The 9,427-nt window shown below is 40.8% G+C and overlaps 1 non-coding gene across 1 annotated transcript; it reads right to left on the bottom strand.

The window, feature by feature from the left end:
• Positions 1–4,073: 4,073 nt before the first annotated feature.
• Positions 4,074–4,146, bottom strand: TRNAK-UUU. Its single transcript has one exon. It is a non-coding gene; the product is annotated as a tRNA-Lys (tRNA).
• Positions 4,147–9,427: the final 5,281 nt, after the last annotated feature.

A 9,427-nucleotide genomic window follows, 5' to 3' on the forward strand; every position in this document is an offset into this window, starting at 1 on the left:
GACAGTTGATGACGGAACAAACTGTTCGACCTGATCCACCAACTCTTCCTTTTGGGGATGTGAGAGACGCAAGCTCGGAGCGCCTCAGCTACTGAAAGGGGTGGTAGACCCACGCCTTCCTTCCATCAGCTGATAATGATTCCCGAATTCTTTCAACAGTCTGTTCTCAAATTCTTTACCAGAGGGGCTTTCCATGCAGAGTTGGCCTATGCTCTTCTATCTCTGTTTTGTTTTCAACTTCTTTTATATGAAATAAAAGCCTATTGGATTGGCTAGACAGGCGTGTAAAAAGCTTCTATTTTCTCTTCTTGGTTCACACGGATTAACGGATGGTTCCCGCGCATAGCCGGCGTGGAAGTTTCCAAAAAGAAGCCAATCTCTTTTGGATTGGGAATCCCCTGTTCTCCATCACAACTGACCACTCACACAATCTAGAAACAGATTCCCGTTTTCATCTGCCAGATAAGAAAGACAACAAAGAAGCAATAGATGAAGCCATCTCGGAAGGTTTATAACTCTAGTTCTAGTGTTTGTTGTTAGTTGTTCAGAGGATAAAACAGGTTCTAAGATGTTGTTCCTGAGTCCCAGGGTGAAGGTAAATGAAATGGTGGTCGTGAGGAGAATCACTATCTCGTGAAGTCACGAGATAGTGATTGTCTACATCCCAGACAACTCTCACTCTCACTCTGGCAAAAGGAAATGAATGTATCTACTCCTTCAAACAACAGGAAAGCAGACACGCATCCTACCCGCATCAATGCCTCTGCCCAGAACATAGGAGCCCACTGGGTTTAAGATCTCATATCAATTTTCAACTGCTGGGAAAGAATTGGGGTGCGGCAGGAAGAAATGTAATTCTCAATAAAAGTATAAACAGGTCTTCCCCACTGCTGCATAGAATCTGAGCTGGGTGGAACTGAAGTTCGGTTTCGATCAAGACACCCCCTGCCTACTTACCTTAAAAAACGACTAATGATCAACCGATCACAGAGGTCCTTTTCCAGCAACTTCAAATCAGAAAGCCCCGACTCCCATAAAGAATGCTTGCAGATCTTTCTTTTTACTACGATGACGATATGGATCTCATTACTATATCATTTTCTTATATTTATATAAGTTCTTTTTTTGGATTCGACATAACAAGAACAGAATCATGCTCTGTAGGATTTGAACCTATGACATTGGGTTCTGGAGACACATGTTCTACCAAACTGAACTAAGAGTGCTTTCCGAGAAATAAAGCAGTAAATAAAAGGATGATTTTTGTACCGCATGCATATAGAAAAAATGTAACTCTGAATTTTGTCCAATTTGAATCGATCTTAGTTGATCCCTCGTTACTGCCCATAGGAGAAGTAATAGGTAGGGATGACAGGATTTGAACCCCTGCCTTGTTTTCCACATCATAATTTATTCCTCCATCTATATACAACTTTCTTGTCATTTCTTCTTTTTGGTTTCATATATTAAATGATATACATCTGAAACCCGACCTAACGTATAAAGAATGAATATTTATCGGTAATGTTCAGGAAGAAAGAAGGGGTCATCATTTTGATTTTTATTCCACCCTCATGTACCCTTCTTTGCATTTTTTTCTAAAGCATGTTCAACCTCATATCACCTAGAACAAGTCATGGACTTCTTCAATGAAAGAAAGTCTCATGGAAACGTTTTCAATGAAATAAGAACCATACAAAATAAATTTCTTGATCTTTTTATTTAGGAAAACAAATTTTTTTCGCAGTTTTCTCTTTTATCCTAAAGATATGCTAAACGAGTGTATTATGAAATGCTCATTGTTTAGCTTTGCATACATCGCTACTTAATCGTTTAGTGGTTATCGATGAAATTACTTCACCATAGAGAAAATATTATGGAAGTTTATATATATATATATATTATTGGTTGCTTTTGTTTATGTCCAATTGGAAAAGTTGATCTTCTAAATTCATATGTTTAGCCTAAAGTACATAACTTGTGTTCCTCCCTAGTTCTTGCAAAGCCACCTAATCAAGCCTCACCTCATTTGTAGTTATAACATGTTCAGCTGAAAGCAAACTCCAAATAAAATTGGTTTACTATTAGTAACACATAACTTTTTTACCTTAGCTCTTTCTTTATTGTTCATTGAGCAGTTCAAATGCTTTCATTGCTTATTAGATAAGAGGTAAAAATATTCTTCATTAATTTATTTTGTTAATTCCAAATTGCATTCAAATCCATTCTTTCTCATAACTTGAGAATATGTATAGCGCAGAACAGAAAAGAAGGCAGATTTGATGAGTTGTAGGGGCGCACCCACTTCCACTGATTTCTTGCGGGAAGGTTCTATAAGGGAAGAAGAATCAGAGCTGTGACCTGGTAACCTTGATTTCTTTCGGAACATCATTACAAGAGTAATGAAGAAATAATAACGTCGATAGGAAGGAGCGAGCCGAGCCCCAAGGATAATGAATTGGTATGTCGGGTGCTTACTTGAGCAAGAAGCCAAGTCATCGATAATCAAAGAAAGGTGTGAGTGAACAAGCCCAACTTTCCGATTCAAATACGACTCCTTTCCACTTTCAACAAATAGAGAAATCTCCGCTAGGCTAGCAGTGGGTAACCAACATAGTGCCCCATTCGTTCCATGACATCCAATCAGTTCTCCTCGGATTCCAATCCAATCTCCCAATTAGTGAGAAATAGACGGTCGGATGAGATCTCGAACGTTGTCCCTACCTACCGAGGAATCAAAAGTGTACGTAGAAAAAGAGAGTGTTGGAAATGCATCAAGGAGAACTTACCTTGTGATTCACTACTCCGGTACTGGGCAGGAATACTACTAGCGAGGCTTATAGGCAGCTAGTTCTTAAAGAAATCTGTCAGCTATAACCTAGCCTATTGAATCTGGTACGCCCAAAGCATGAAACTAGATAGGTAGCCCTAGCTATGACTAGAAAAGTATTGTATTTTTTTCTTCAAGTAAATCTTCCACTCATTCCTTCTATTATGGAATATCATTTGGAGTGTATTTTCCCTCTCAAAAAAGGTTTCGCCCTCACTTCACTGAACTTATTGGAAATGCCTAGGACAGAGTTCATTCACTTGCCCAGCAGCCCTACTCCTCATAGTTGATCCGAATTTCTATCCCTGATTGACTCAATCAGGAAGAGGAAGACTTGATAAAAGATGAAAAGAAAGGATTGATTACCTTTTTAAGTCAAGAAAAGAAAGGAAAGGGCTATTTATTTGTTTATGTAGATGAAGTTTCAGATTCTTGGATGAGCGGAACATCTTTGAGACAAATCATCTCTACCCGGGTACATAGCTTCATCCAAACCATGGATCCACGAATTGTTGACTCGCTCTACAAAAGCGCTTCGTAGTTGGGAGCTCTGACCGATGATCGATATGGTTTCCTAGGATGAGAACTATGGTTTACTATATGACAATAAGAAAGTTGTTTTATCTTTTTTTCACTTTTTGAGGTGTTTTGCCTAGTCTGAATTTCCCCTTCTTCTATTTGATCAAGATGGATAGCAAAAAAGCATGAATAGGCCTACTGGGATGGAAGGAGAGAAGGGCTGAATGAGAAAAGGAAATACCTCTCTGTTTACCTTGGAATGAATTCTTCAACTACTTAGGTAACGAAACGAAACGTTCATCTACGATCTTTCTTAAAAAATACAGGATTGTACGGCAGTTCTCGTTAGTAGATTCGCAGAACAGAAGAAGAAGTTCCCTCTGACTTGCGCACTACAAAAAGGCAGCCAACGACTTCGGACGTACTCCGTCTTTCAAGCCTTTGTTTAGCTTCAAAAGATAAGGCGCTAGTGCAACGAACGCTGCTTTGGTGCGTCCCCCCCCAACTAACTAGTGCTTGACTTGACTTTCCCCCGCGGCCTATCCAATGAATAAGGAGAAGGCCGGCCTATCAATGACCGAGCCAGTCTGATCTCCTTTATACTTACCTCAAACAACGAGCAAAGTCGAGATGTTGATGAGAAAGGGGCTTTTCTCAAGGCCAAAGATTGCTCTTTGAAGGCTACTATGCATCCTTATGAATACAAGAGTGGTTATTTTTGTTTTGAGTATACCAGGACTTGAACCTGCGACCATTAGGTTAAAATCCCAATGCTCTACCAACTGAGCTATACACCCGATTTTACAAGAAGGCTTGGTGCGGAAAAGAAAAGAGGGCGGCCTGGCCCCTTTTCTTCTTATCATATCAAAAGGGTGCGGCTCTGTATGGTATAGTACTGTGGAGCAAGTTTGGGAGTCCTTTCCACTCATTGAGGATTCTATCTAAAAAATAATGTCAACGGGGGAGACTACTTTGAAGTCCGGGCTAAACAAACTACTTCTCCTACTACCAAAACAGAGAAATAAGGAAATAAGATGGATTCGTCTAATAAAATACCAAATGCCTGTAGTTAAAGAATTGTTGGATGAGTTATCTTGTGCTGTTTGGTTTACTAAGCTAGATTTGAGAGTTGGTTACCATCAGATAAGATTACATGAAGTTGACAAATACAAAATGGCATTCAAGACCCACGTCACTATGAATTTTAGGCTATTTGGGCTCACAAATGCACCACCCACCCTCTAGAGTGCTATGAACACAATTCTGGCTGAGCTGATTAGGGTTTGTGTACTTGTTTTTGTTGATGACATCTTAATCTACAACAAATCCTTGCAAGGTCATGTCACCCATTTGAAGCAAGTATTTGACCTTCTGAAGCAGAATCAACTATATGTGAAGTTGAATAAATGTTCATTTGCTCAACCACAGATAGAATACATAGGTCATGTCATTAGTGGGCAAGGGGTGGCTACAGACTAAAAGAAGATCCTCACAGTGAAAGAGTGGCCTACTTCCAAGTCAAGCACATTAGAGTTTGGGCTTAGCAGGACAGGCGTTTCATTCACAGGAGCTTAGCTCATTTGACTACTCAAAGACTTAAAACACTAATGCAGCACAAAGCTTTCCTTTCCTCAAGCTCATGGGATTACAATATATCATCCAATAAAAGGTTCAGAGAAAAGGGCAGCCGGTGCACCACTATCTAGATTACATGATCCAGATGAACTCAATGCCATTACTTCCTGTCAACCACAATGGCTCACTGATATTGTTGCAGGGTACAACAAAGACACATTCACCCAGAATTTACTATCTGAATTGGCAGTCCTGAGCACTCACAAGAATAGCAAATATTCATTGCATAATGGGGTCATTTGATATAAAGGAAGAGTATGGGTTGGTGCAAACTTCTAAATGAAAAAAAACATCTTGCAAGCACTTCATGCCAGTGGTATTGGTGCCCACTCTGGCATTACTGCTACTTATCACCGCATCAAGGCACTATTTGCTTGGACAGGAATCTTTCAATCAGTGGAATCTTTTGTCAACAAGTGTCAAATCTGTCAGCAAGCTAAGGTAGAACATTAAAAACTCCCTGGCCTCTTCGATCCTCTACCCATTCCTGATGAAGCATGGTCCATTATCAGCATTGACTTCATCACTGGATTACCAAAGTCCCATTACTATGACTCAATTCAGGTGGTGCATGAGACAAGCCAAACAAACAGAAACTGAATTAATACCGAAGAACACAAGCTGTGGGCCGTAAAGTGGAAACGGTTGCAGGCCAAAGCTGTCCCCCTTTGCCACTAATTCTTGAATCTTTAACCATCGGAATACCCGGTACTCTCTCGACCAAACAGGCAAGATAGTATTATCTTGAACTCTGCCCCTTCTCTAATGATTGACAGGTTTAGTGCCTGGTAGTAAGGGTATTTTGTGGTCTATTGTCCTCCTAGGAGGTCACTCTATAGGCTCAGCAAACAATTCATTGAAGCCATTCAAGACCAGTTGCAGGGTAGACAGACCATTGACTTGACATGACCATAATACATACAGAATAGGAAGGATAAGCTATAAGATAGAGATCCAGATTGTTGTGCTCCGGAATAAAGAAGAATACCATCTTGTCTAATCAAATACGAATACCACCTTATTGATTTAGTCAGCTTGCATCAACACATAAGATGTGATATGAGTAGTGGGAAATAAACTCTTCTTTGATCACTTGAAACATAGTAGAAAGCATCCAAAACAGAATGAAATGTTGTTCAAAAGAAGAAGCTACCTGGCCCAACCACTACACCATTTTGCCTAATGTGCGACTACCCATATCAGTTACAACATGTTCCGTTTCCAAGTTTTCAGTGCCTTTTTCTTATAGTATACAAAATAGGATTCTGGATTGCTCTTCATTTCGTTCAATTTATCCCCTTGCTTTTCAACGTGTATATATTAACCCGCCTTGTTTACCTATTTCTTCTACAATTCACATGACTCATTGAAACCAACTTTCTCCTTCCTACATTTTATCTCTACAGCAGTTATCCTATATAATGATTTCTTTTTGGTCGCTACTCTTCTAACCGACGAGTCGGAGAGGATATGAATGTCCATTCACCCTACCACCCATCTTCCTTCTAGCTTCTTTGATCAACGACGAGTAAAGATCCTGGAAAAGATCCAAGGGAGTACAATACACTTTATATTCACGTCTTGAATAATGAGGGGGGTAAAGAAGAAAGTCCGATTTCTCTCTCCTTTGAGGATATGCCCTTATTCAGCTCTTGAAAGAAAGAGAGATAGAAAGAGAGAATGGTCAAACTCAACTAGACGGCAGTTCCTCTTGTTCAAACCTCTCTTGCCGTGTCTTCTCCTCATAGCGAGTTTCGCTTTCACTTCGCGTGTCCTAAACATAAAAAAATAGAAAGAATTGATTGTGAAAGACAAGTGTTTCATTCCCCTCCCTAATCGTTGAAATTTGAACTGTCCGCTAGCTCCTCCTTTGTTTGGATTATAGCCCTTCCTTGGGGATTTACTATCCAAAGTCAATCTTTCTAGTTTCAAATGCTACTATTTCTTCATGGGCAAAAAGTGCAAAATCTTCTTCTTCCGGTACTCCTTACTCTTTTCTCCTGTCGTCCTACTTTCACTTCTATGGACCTTCTATCCATAACGAGTTCCAGGATTGGTGAATTGATGTGGGAATAGATAAAACGATTGTTGAGTACACAGTATAACCGTGTAGCTCATCCAAAAGATCATCAATGACCGGTATCGGGTATTTATTTTTAACGGTTTGCTCATTGAGTTGCCTATAATACATAGGCGCCACGAACCTTCTTTCTTCTTGTAAAGAAGAGCCGGTGAGGCATGAACTAGGTTGTAGAGTACCATTCTAGAGTAACTCCTTGATTATGGCTTCAATTTCATCCGGTGGTGTGAATACCTATAAGGCCTTTGATTCACTGGTTGACTATCGCGGGGTGAATCCGATGGTCACATGGTCTTTTAGGAGGGAGGGTAGTGGGTTCTAAGAACACATCAGAGAAAGAGGGCCAAACCTGCTTGAGTCCTCGTCTACATCTTGAGTACTTCCCACTCCAATGGATATAGCTTTTATAATAGCTTTGATCCGGCCATGTAGAGCACTCATAGAGGTCCGGCTTCACGTCAGTAATCTACCACACCCATGCTAGAATTCAGTATTGTCCCCACTCGCCAACCGCGATGTCTTGGTTGAGAGGCCCCACCTACCCATCTTCCCACAGTTTCACTGAGGTAGTACCATCCCCAATTCGCCACTTCTTGTGTTGATGTACTAAGAAATTGGTTGAGGCAATTGACTTCAATCAGAGGAAGCACTTGTGCACATCAACTTAGGATATCCCCTCCGTTCTACACCAGATTATGCACTCACCTCTGGTATAATATAGGACAAGAAGATGTCCTTTCAGTGCACGCCAAAGCAGCTTTGCCTAGAAGGCTTCGAAATACACTACTAGGTCCCTCATTCTTAGTCGGCCTTCACAAAGCGGTTTGCACACCTTGGACCAGCTGGACAGATGTTCTGGCCTTTCTCCTATTAAATGCATTTGCCACCTTATTTTCCATTTTACCCCTAATATTCCGCCTTTGAAAGTCAAAACTCACACTTGCTCATCTTAGCATGTAGCTGATTCCGCAGAAAAAGTGTTAGCTGCAACTGTTGTTGATGCTCCTTCAGTGTTTTACTGTCAAGAAGTATATCATCAAACCAACACAAATCTTCTGGGCTTGAACACATCATTCGTGAGTGCGTGAAACGTTGCAGGAGCATTTGTAAGCCCGCATCACATTGAATTCATAGTTACAGGGTTCTGAATGAAGTTTTGGGCTTGTCATCCTCTCTCATCCTGATCTGATGATAGCCAGATCTCAAGTCAATCTTGTAGTAATATTTAGCACCACTCATCCAATAGGGCATCTATGTGCCGGAATTGGGTATTTCTTCTTTACTGTACTGGCATTCAGCTGCCTGGTTTTAATGCACATCCTCCATGTCCCATCCTTCTTCTTCACTAACAACACATGTGAAGCAAAATGGCTAGTGGAGGATTGTATCAGTGAATTCTTCAGCAATTCCTCAATTCTCAATCTCAGCCTTTTGCAGATGTGTGTATCCGTATGGCTTCAAATGTTTGGGCTCAGTACCTTCGGGGGTATATAGTGATCATGTATTCTTTTTTTAAGGACTTAGGTTCTTGAAACACCTACTCTTAAGAGTTCAGTAGGGTTGAAATTGGATCAGAGATCAGAGATGTTAGGTTTACTAAGTTGACTATGCACCATTGAGCCGTCATGTAGAACTAAGCTTGTTCTGATTTAGTAGTAATCAGCTCTTCTCCTTCCACCTGGTACAGCCTTCCTCCTCCCCTCTTGATTCCTTCCAGCGCCACTTAAACATTGCGGAAAGGGTTTTGACCAGCTAGTCAGATTGCCCCATTACGGGTGTGTTACGCCAGAAAGTACCTCAATCCTGTGCCTATTCCCGAGCGAGTTAGTCCCATTTCGATGATGAATGACACGATGTGTGCCTCCATAGAGCTTCCCATTTGACATTTCTCCATCGCGAGAGATTCTCTCCAGCCACAAGTTCCCCAGTGGTATGTCCGGGGTCGGTTCAATCAGTGCGCTATCAGTCCAGTACCATTAGCTCTCCAAGAGTCGCAATCCATTCTTTCCGGGCAAACCAGTTCAGTTCCTTTCTGGTAGCAAGAGATCCCATATCAGATTAAGTAAAGGGATTACCTAGCTAGCTCATATTGAAGAGTTGGAGACTTCCTGCCACTATAGAAAAAGCCATTGATGGATCAATTTCTGTAGGTGGGTCTCAACTCGGATCGAGACATTCGGATTTGCCAATGAAGAGTATGTTGGAAATATGCCCTAGAGGCAATAATAAAATGATTATTATATTTCCTTGTTCATGATAATTGTCTATTATTCATGCTATAATTGTATTATCCGGAAATCGTAATACATGTGTGAATACATAGACCACAATGTGTCCCTAGTGAGCCTCTAGTTAACTAGCTC

Source organism: Triticum urartu, unplaced genomic scaffold (assembly GCF_003073215.2).
Source record: "Triticum urartu cultivar G1812 unplaced genomic scaffold, Tu2.1 TuUngrouped_contig_6778, whole genome shotgun sequence".
NCBI lineage: Eukaryota > Viridiplantae > Streptophyta > Magnoliopsida > Poales > Poaceae > Triticum > Triticum urartu.